This window comes from Dreissena polymorpha, chromosome 2 (genome assembly GCF_020536995.1).
Source record: "Dreissena polymorpha isolate Duluth1 chromosome 2, UMN_Dpol_1.0, whole genome shotgun sequence".
NCBI classification, from domain to species: Eukaryota; Metazoa; Mollusca; class Bivalvia; order Myida; family Dreissenidae; genus Dreissena; species Dreissena polymorpha.
The window spans coordinates 137,465,693-137,476,672 of NC_068356.1; the positions used below are offsets into that span (position 1 = coordinate 137,465,693).

General features: G+C 35.0%; 1 protein-coding gene and 1 long non-coding RNA gene across 5 annotated transcripts in view; one reads left to right on the forward strand and one right to left on the reverse strand.

The window, feature by feature from the left end:
- The window catches only part of LOC127869138 (uncharacterized), a 220,438-nt gene that overhangs the window by 16,369 nt on the left and 193,089 nt on the right, over nucleotides 1–10,980 (forward strand). The gene's annotated exons all lie outside the window — the stretch shown is intronic.
- On the reverse strand, nucleotides 612–10,545 carry LOC127869154 (uncharacterized). Of its 4 annotated transcripts, none has more exons than XR_008044442.1 (5): nucleotides 9,165–10,545; nucleotides 7,284–7,480; nucleotides 6,657–6,769; nucleotides 5,110–5,319; nucleotides 612–3,306 (listed from the first exon to the last, which is right to left on the reverse strand). It is a non-coding gene; the product is annotated as an uncharacterized LOC127869154 (long non-coding RNA). The 4 variants fall into 4 exon arrangements; XR_008044441.1 differs by having other exon boundaries at nucleotides 7,284–7,493; XR_008044443.1 differs by lacking the exon at nucleotides 9,165–10,545 and having other exon boundaries at nucleotides 6,657–6,724; nucleotides 7,284–7,621.

Below are 10,980 nucleotides of genomic sequence, written 5' to 3' on the forward strand. Positions count from 1 at the left end.
AGAGTAGATTTGGAAAGGACGAAATATTCTTTACATGCTCTTTGTTTGTCCATTTATGTTACCAAATGAAAGTTATAGCGAAAATCCACGAACTTCTGGAACACCCCTCGTAAGTTTAGATGCACATCGTACATGTATGGTATACATGCTGGCGAATTCGGCTGTACAGCCGTTTTCAATTTCAGAATTAAATATCTGGCTTATTTCACATTTTCCGACACATGTTCTTCTTAACTTTTATTTTAATTTATATTGAAATATATATATAATAAGTTTTTTTACACAGTTTATATAAATTCATAAATATTTGACAAAATCGTATATACCCGCTTTAAGTATATTTTTCTCTTCAGAATGTGTTATGCTGTATTATTTTAACAGTTCAATACATATATTATCATTCACACAAGCAATTTTTTTATAACAATGGTTCGTAGAAATGAATGTGAAATAGGATTTGTAACGAATATGTATTTCTTAAAATTATGAAGAATAATGAAGAGTGACAAAAGTGTTATACAGGACTTACGGGCGAGAGGACAGTTACAATAAAACAAAATGTGCTCCCCAGGTTCAATAGCGGAAAGCTATATATATTAAGTGGAAAGCCAATCCTTGACGATTTTATTAGTAATAACAACAAAGTATCACTAAACAATACTAGTCCACAAAAATGGTTATGTATTTTATTGAGTGCATGATCAATATTAGATCATGAAATACATTATTACCAACATCAACATCTTTAATTATTTACATACAACATTTTATATAGAAATGGTGGACAAAAACAACAGCATTAGTGTAGTGCGCTTTGTCTTAATACGAAAACCACAATAAAAGTACGCACGATTACAGACAGAATTAAGCACAGTAAGCCAGAAAATATAAACACGTAAAAATCAATGCAACAAATGACCGGTTACAGTTTAGACACTATTTTAACTTATAATATTAAAATCCTTTTTATCAGTTATTTAACAGATATTTACACAATTCAGACATACGCATACAAAATCATGCATGAATTTAGAAAGACCCTGATCAATATGAAGTACACAAGCGATTGAAAAGTGCCTACGGGTACTTTCCATAGGGATTATTAATGTATTAATTTGCTTATTCAAAATGCTTATTTGGAGTCGACGAACATATTTGAACATTATATTTCAAATTGCATTTGATACGGTTTTACGAATATAGCACAATTTTGTATATTGTTACCAAATACTTATATTTGTGTTTGGTAACATTTTTTGTTTAGCTTAACATACAAATTAACGCATAATGAGTGTTTGTTTCTATGTATCAATTTGATCAACATGTCACACAATTTACATACATCAATGTTCAGCTATTCAACAACAGAACAAACATGTTTCATGCATTCAATAAATGTTAAATATAAACAACCCCAAGTTTAAGGAAATCTGGTCTTAAAACTTTTGCTGAACTTTAACAGTGGGAGATTTACAGAAAATGGCTCCATTGAAGGCACTGCACTGACATCAATTGTGAGAATGTTAACATAAAAGATCAAACACATTGTTACAAAACTAATAAAATGTCAAACTTTATTATCAGCAATACGTCAATACTTTCACGTTTAATATGAGCACAAACATAAGTGTTTATTCCACATACACTTACAAAGCAGACATCGTTGTTTTTATTTTTTTAAGCAAATACTATTGCTCTCTACTTTACCAATATAGACAATTGCATTTTTTGACAATTGTTAGCATATGACAACACTCTTCCTTAATTTGTGAATGACTAATTTCAAATAACAAGGTACTAAATTTTCTTTAGATAATGTAAAACAAAATTAAACTTATTTTAAGTAGTTGTACTTTATTAAAAGCAGTTGATATAACAAGGTGTTTATATTTCATTGAGTACAATTTTCTCTTCAGAATCTGTTACTGTGCATTATTTTAACAGTTTAATACATATATGAGGATTCACACAATCAATATTTTTATGACTATGGTTTGTACAAATTAATGTAAACAGTGAGTTTATCTCATAAAAATTGCAACAATAAATAAATAGTGTACATTTAAAATACTATTGTTTCACAGTTGCTCTGTGTATAAATGTCAAAATATACTTCTACAATGTATGCAGTGATCAAGAGATATTGATTAAGATACTCAGTGATTAAAGAGGATACATTTAGGTCGTCTTCATATGCATATACAAATATAAAGCATTATAAACTACCGGTATTATGTCCGAAAATAAATTTAAACACTTATGAGCATCTTAGTCTATGATCTAACAACACAAATTAACATTTATAACTTTTGCAATTTTTTCATAAAACTCTAAAAAAATATATATTTTTAAATTTTCAGTTTTCCTTAAAGTTTTCCCAAAAATGCAAGAGCCATTCTCGAATATTTAACAAACAATATCCATTGAAATCAACAAAGTACTGGTGGTAAATACATAATCGATACTTTTAGGTTCATTACAAAAGTGTGCATATAATTTATTTAGATTTCCACGAATGCTATTAAACAAGATTCTTGTTCGAATACCCACCCAAATGAGCAAATTTACTAGTATTTTTTTAAGAAAGATTGATAAACAGAAAAAGCTGAAGCGTAAAACTTCTAAACCTTTCTTTATACTACTTTTATCTAGCTTATCTATAATATGGGTTTAAAACAGAAAACTGAAACATGTTTAATGTTGTCCAAGTTACCAACCTCATTTAAACAGCTTTGTCACACTTTGAAAGTCTTTGATAAAAGTGTATTTCCCATTAGTTTACCATTATCAGGATCACATATGTAGTGATATCATAATATAGACAAAGAGATTGCATATACGTGCAATATGCGTGCTTTTAAAATACTTAACATGCTATATTGAACACAATATTTCAACATAAAGACTGACAGCATAAAAATTCCCATAAAACATGAACTATTGTTTTTGTATGAATATAACTTGGTTGGTCACATATAACATAAAACGTAAGCTATTGTGTTTTTTAATACAACTTGGCTGGCAACATACAACATGTGGCTGTTGACATGACTTTGTGGCTTTCCACTTGAATTGTTGTGATGTGTCATTCTGCCATTTGGATCTGAACAAGGTCATTCATTTTCATCTGTCATTACATTCAAAGATTCAGAGTAAGTTTTGAACAAACCAGCAGGTATGTGAAGACTAGCACATCTTAACGGTATGTAACTCTGAGCTTCTTAGGTTTGACTGGGGTCAATATGTTAACAATTGCTGCAACAGGCTGTGTTTCTGATTGGATGGTTTGATTTCCTCAAAGTGCATCTGAAAAAAGAAAGACTCGTTACTGTAGATGTCAGTTTTTGTTTTATTTTTATACCGATGACAAATCAAGAACAAGCACGAACACAGTATTATGTGAAGTTGGAATAAGACATCAATTTGGGAATAAATTGAGTTTTTACAAAAGTGCATTATATGCAGTTTTATATGTTGTATTTATTTAGTTTGACAAATTATAATTAAAACAGATATATATTACCATCATTTAAATTGATTTTACTGCAAAAGTGAACTTTTTATTGATTTGTAAAAAAATCCTCATGAAATGAAACTGTGTCCATAAGGCGCATGGATACAGTTTAAAAATACAGTTAAAATGATACAAATACATTCACTGTTGATGAAAAAGTAATGGAAAATTGCTTATTAAGCTTGAAGTATAGATACATTATTACAAAAATAAATTCAGATCATAAAATAAATAGTTTTGTTTGAGAAAATCACCAAAATGATGTCCATTCCCAGTTTGATGTCTTATTCCAAATTCACAAAATACAGTGTGTGACAGCACTTGGTATTTCAGAATGTTACAACTAATCTGATTTGAATCCATTGAGGCAATGATGGTCCTGAGACTATTCATAAAATAATGATAGATAATAAATAGTTATAGAGAATAACAGGTTACTGTCCCATCGTTTTGTAATATATCAGGCGAGGCTTAGAATAATTATATAACGGCGAGGCTTGCCGAGCCGTTACTTTATTCGTGCCGAGCCTAAAATATTATAAAACAATGGGACAGTAACCTGTTTTTCTATTTATCATACCACACTTTCCTAAAAATCTGCAAGAAAATCCATTTTTTATATTTAAAATGTACGCTGATTTTGCTGATCCGGATTTAACACGTTGACACACATGTAGCAACGGCGATCGAAAGGACGACACGAAAAATCGCTTATTTTTAAAATCGTATGGAGAAAAAAAGTTGTTTGAACTATGAATTGGAAGAGTACACCCGCTTTAATTATCAACATCTTGAACTGGAGATCAGGAATGGACTGCAGCGACAAATTTTATCGAAGAATACACTTCACCGAATAGTTTGGAGACGCCATTTTGGAGATGTGCATTGAAATTGACATTTTGATGATGGTGTCAATATTGACATAACCGTGATCAATCGTTTCTTTAAATAGTTGAGGATTGGCATACAGTTATCATTTGTCTTGACTTTCTGTGCAACACTTGCGAGTGCAATGACTATATCGATATTTAAGATTTATTGTCTCATTGATGACGTCATTTACTTCCGTATTGCGGGCTGTGGTGATTTTTTTAAAATAAACGTTTTTGTGATTTATGACTTTAAACTAGAATAAAATATGTACGTTCTTAGTATCAAATTGTTTGTTTTGTTGAACCTGATTCATGTTGATAGAAATAGTTGACTTTATTGCAAATTCCACGTAACTCCAAACATTGACTGATATAAGAACTTCCTGTTGACTATGATATAAACAAATCTATATCAGGCAACGTTATATCAGGCAGATATCAATGCGGTGGTATGATAAAAACTGGTTTGCCATCATGCACCAACATTTTGCTTTTGTCTCAAAATGTCACTAATTTAAAAGACAAAGAACCAAAATACACAAGCAGTCAAGTTCACAGAATGGCAAATAACTTTGGTTTAATCACACTAGAATCAATACTTTTTGAGTTTAGACTTGACATACAAATCCAACAGCTGGATGTACGTATGTACATCTACATGCCCTCACACATCTCTGAACTTGGGAGCATGTAAAAAAACATCGACACGACAAGAACACTCACCTGAAGTTTGTTCTGCAAGATCTGTACAGACTAAGGGTCCTGTACATTGGATATACCAGAATCTTGAGATGATGACTGCTGCTGGTTCATGTGCTGTTATGATGTTCATAGACTAAGGGTTCCACACCATAGACATGTCAGAAACTCCAATGATGACTGTTGCTGGTTCAAATGCTTCAAAAACAAACCAACGCTTTGCTATCCGGGTTTCTGCAATTAAGTTGGTCATGTGTTAATTAAGACAACAATTTTTTAAGACTTTACAAGCATTTCATAAAAATTGTCAAGTATCAAAATGCGGGTTCAACCCTGGCAACACACTTAATACTCTCTGAATAAGCCATTAACTTTAAAAAATAGAGCTTTGCCATAGACGTGGCGAACACCCCCACATGAAGAGCTGATGAAAAGAACTTGAAATGCTGAATGTGTAAAACGCACCCGTGATCCAGCGACCTAGTTTTTGGCACGGCATAGCCCATGTTCGAACAATGCCTAGAGACCATCTAGATTAAACTTCTGACAAAGTTTGTTGAAGAGAAGATGATGAGTACTTGAAATGGAGAACGGACACCAAAATGAATGTTTAAAACACATTTAATGACCCCAATGACCTAGTTTTTGGCCCGGCATGGCCCATGTTCGATAATGGCCTAGAGATCATCTATAAAAAAACTTCTGACCAAGTTTGGTGAAGAGCGGATGATAAGTACTTGAAATAGAGAGCGAACACCAAACTGATTATGTAAAACGCACTAAGGGACACTGTGACCTTGTTTTTGACCCGGCATGGCCCATGTTCAATTGTTTCCTATAGATCATCTAAAAAAACTTCTGACCAAGTTTGGTGAAGATTGGATGAAAAGTACTTTCATAAGAAAGCAGACAACATGCTGAATGTTTAAAACACACTAAGTGATACCATGCCCTAGTTTTTGATCCTGCATGTCCCATATTCAAACTTGCCCAAGACACCGTCTAGATACAACTTCTGACAAAGTTTGGTGAAGATCAGATGAAAACAACCTGAATTAGAGAGTGAACACTTAATACGGATCGACCGTCAGACAGACAAGTTCACTCCTATATACCCCCCTAAACTAAAAGCTACAAACATCACTTATCCCTCTCCGTAATTCATTGTTAGTTTTAGAACCATAATTACAGTTAATATGGAACATGATTTTGTAAAGAGTGAACGAGTCAGATATGTTGGTACCTGCTGATAAATTGTTTGCTGTTGTTGTTGTTGTGGTTTAGAGTTTTAATATAACTCTAGATGTAAAATTTAAAATGCAAATTTGAGGGTTTAGCTTGGAACTTCATTTCTATATAAGATAAAGTAGTTTGTGGCTGTACCCTTAAACTTAGATTAGATAAACTGGTCAATTTATTGAAGAGCAGTAACCCAGTTTGCCAGTTTGTAGTGGGTTTTACCTATTGGGTATTTGTGAAAGCTTTATTGCATCAAAAGGTTTAGGCTATTAAGACTGGGTCGCCTGAATGCTTTGCACAGTGGCCCCTTTTGCAATGGCAAGGTGACTTACTTATTGAGATGTAGAGTTTGATTTGGTGAACATCGCTCACTTGGCTTGAACTTGTGAGTATAAGGCCTCTGTGAACAGATAGAAAAACCTTAGGGCATCCCAGAAATGTGTCCCTGTAAACAAAATAATTTAATTGCATTCTGCTATGGTATCAGTTATATAAAAAGTAAATCAATGTTGTTTGAGTGAAAACAATATTTAAGAAATAAATTATGTTTGAAGGATCTTGATACAAATGGGATATAAACTAAACACTTGATACAAACATAGCCTTCTATATATTGTACACTTGATACAAACATTTTGTGTCCCTCTGGAACCAATATTTATTAAGTGATGTGCAACACTAAAAAGGTGGGACGGACATAAGGATGAACGTAAGGACGGGGAGAATTACAAACAAGGACACATGTGTTAGCATCCCCCCCACACTGAGCCCTTTCAAGGCAATACAAATGGTGGCTATTATAAATATTTAACACTTACATAAATGCTTTGTTTAAGTTAGCAGCCAGGATAGAGTAATATCAATATTAAACACACCCAAACTGTTTAAATTGAAATTTGGAGTGAAACACTGCACATTATAAATGATTAATTACATGTACATTACCAACCTACATGTACCTTATTGACAAGGTAATCTTGGCCCCTGGCCAAGAAAGTATGGAGCCCCAGGTTCAGTGTGGCTCCACCCTGCGGGTAGGACTAGTTGAGCATTTGCCCGAAGGTCCTGGGCCAGGAAGTTTCACTGGGCGTCTGGGCCCAGCTGACCAGGTCTGCCTGTTGTTCAGCTAGGTACCGATCTATGATTGCATGGGATCCTGTAGGAACAGGCTATTAAAACAAAATCCAAAAATTTAAATAAATATTAAAAATAAATTAACGAAAATAATTTTAAAATGAGCTGAAGACTTTTACATAATTATTTTACTAAAATTAAATATAATTTAACAATTCTATTAAAGCAGATTTGTATGCAAGGATAAACTTTTGGTTCAGGGGCTGAATTTCTGTCGAAAATATACTAAACTTAATGCACTGACCTTCTATGATTAAAATTGATATCAGATCAAGTGCTATTTGCATTTTATTTACTAAGTGTGATCAATTTAAAAGAACATAATTCCCATATTCCCAGGGGCTGAATTTCGGTCGAAAATATACATAATATGATTAAAATTGATATCAGATCAAGTGCTATTTACATTTTATTTACTAAGTGTGATCAATTTAAAAGCACATAATTCCCATATGATGCTAGAAACTTTTCAGGCACATAAAATACTGATGTTAAGTGAAGTATACGAGTCTCATTCTGGGAAAATAGGGCTTAATGTATGTGCAGTCTGCACAGGCTAATCTGGGATGACACTTTAATAGGACTTAATGTATGTGCAGTCTGCACAGGCTAATCTGAGATGACACTGTAATAGGGCTTAATGTATGTGCAGTCTGCACAGGCTAATCTGATATGACACTTTAATAGGGCTTAATGTATGTGCAGTCTGCACAGGCTAATCTGAGATGACACTTTAATAGGGCTTAATGCATGTGCAGTCTGCACAGGCTAATATGAGATGACACTTTAATAGGGCTTAATGTATGTGCAGTCTGCACAGGCTAATCTGAGATGACACTTTAATAGGGCTTAATGTATGTGCAGTCTGCACAGGCTAATCTGGGATGACACTTTAATAGGGCTTAATGTATGTGCAGTCTGCACAGGCTAATTTGAGATGACACTTTAATAGGGCTTAATGCATGTGCAGTCTGCACAGGCTAATCTGAGATGACACTTTAATAGGACTTGATGTATGTGCAGTCTGCACAGGCTAATCTGAGATGACACTTTAATAGGACTAAATGTATGTGCAGTCTGCACAGGCTAATTTGAGATGACACTTTAATAGGGCTTAATGCATGTGCAGTCTGCACAGGCTAATATGAGATGACACTTTAATAGGACTTAATGTATGTGCAGTCTGCACAGGCTTATATGAGATGACACTTTAATAGGACTTAATGTATGTGCAGTCTGCACAGGCTAATCTGGGATGACACTTTAATAGGACTTAATGTATGTGCAGTCTGCACAGGCTAATCTGGGATGACACTTTAATAGGGCTTAATGTATGTGCAGTCTGCACAGGCTAATCTGAGATGACACTTTAATAGGACTTGATGTATGTGCAGTCTGCACAGGCTAATCTGAGATGACACTTTAATAGGACTAAATGTATGTGCAGTCTGCACAGGCTAATCTGGGATGACACTTAAATAGGACTTTATTTTTGTGCAATCTGCACAGGCTAATCTGGGATGACACTTTAATAGGACTTAATGTATGTGCAGTCTGCACAGGCTAATATGGGATGACACTTTAAGCGCATACATGAAGCCCCATATCCCAGATCACGTCTCTTATACTAATTGTTGTTCTTGTTGCTGTGTCTGCTGCGACCAGGCCAAAGACAGAGATGAAGCCCCAACGCCAAATTGCCTTACCAAAGCCGGGAATTCCTGACAACAACTGTTGTTGAATTGCGTCAATCGCAGACAGCTAATCTGGAGTAAGGCTCACATTATTGGAAAGCAACATATCGAGGTCAGTCACATTAACAGACGAGTCACGCAGAGCCTGCTCTCTGTTGGATCAGATCAGTTCAGTTCGAGCGATTCGTTCGGAACAATGTGTCGATGCCCAACTCCGCTGTTGGAAGCGTTGATGAAGCCAACTTGGGACATGTTTATAAGAGGCTTGCTACATGTAGGCTGACGCAAGAAAAACTGAATTTCTTTAATTAGTTGTTGTATTTGTGCCCAAACTGGGTCGTAATTGTCTTGGAATTTCACTTAAACGACGTTCGTTTTGTTGTCTAATAATGTTTGCTAAAAATGAAATGACAAGCAAACTAAACCCTGATTTTTTAGTGACAAATAAATATGCACTGTAACAAATTACTTTACACACCTGTTTTTTTAATGCCAAACATTTCATCTATTATTGATATTTAGGATATCGCAATTAGAACTCAGAATAGCAATGTATCAATATGTTACACGCACTAATTTTAAATTGAAATTTTGGTGTTTTAAACCGCGAAACATTCATGGTATAGTACACTGTGTTGCAAGGTGTGATTTTGCAAAGGGCTGAGTTTGAGTTTTGATAAACTTCAGGTTGACAGTTGAAAGGATTTCTGGACATCACAACACAACTGCTGTCATTTTATAAAGTCTTCGTTTGCATCGATTCAATGCGAGGACCTTTGGGCTCTGAGTGGGAAGTGCTCATAACCAAACCAGACGTGTTCACTGTTAGCAACTTGTTTACAATAATATGCAGAATTCGCTTCTGATGCACACCCCAAGGATGTATCGTGCTCTGGGATTTCACAACCAAGTCATTACTGCCTTTCTATGTCAGCATGGATTTATCATGCTCTGGGTGTTCACAACCAAGTCATTACTGCCTTTCTGTGTCAGCATGGATGTATCGTGCTCGAGGTGTTCACAACCAAGTCATTACTGCCTTTCTGTGTCAGCATTGATGTATCGCGCTCTGGGTGTTCACAACCAAGTCATTACCACCTTTCTGTGTCAGTAACATTGCCAAAAGTCTGTTCTATTATGATATTTCAGCCGCTGAGAGGACAATCTGGGGCAGTCCGTATAACTACTATCATCCTAACTATCAACAGCAGAAGTATCCCACTAGGAAAGCTTACGCTTTTATTGTTCCTTGATTTTTTCCCGTTCAATTTCTGTTTGTCCCATAAAGATTGGAAAAAGTTATTGAACGTTTTATTCTTCATGATATTTGTTGTGATGTCCAACAGCAACAAATGACTGTTAGCGTTACCATAACTACAGCTATAACTTTTCGTGTTTGTAAAACTCGTCCCTCTCAGGCCCACGCGGAAATCTAGCTTAACAGAACTACCCAGGCTTATGTGTGGACAACTTGACGTGGGCATTGTGTTTGTTCAGACCAGAATCATGCTCGGAATTTTCTGCAGAACGGAGTTGTTCAACGATGCTGACTTTTTGAATCAGGAGGTCAAGGGGGAGGAGTTAGAAGTCAGGGGAGGGGAAGGGTCGTTCTGGACTGGGGCTCCTGCAGGCGGGACTCATGCGGTTGCTGGGCCAACTCGATATCAATGTTGGTGCTCTGCTGAAAACAACAACAACACAGTGGGTGATAGGAACTTGTAACAAATTATATTATTATCTATATCTATAACAAACTATGCCTCTTGACAGGTTGTGAAGGTTTTCAACAACATGAATTTCTAATCTGGCATTTTATTGGTTCCTTGTT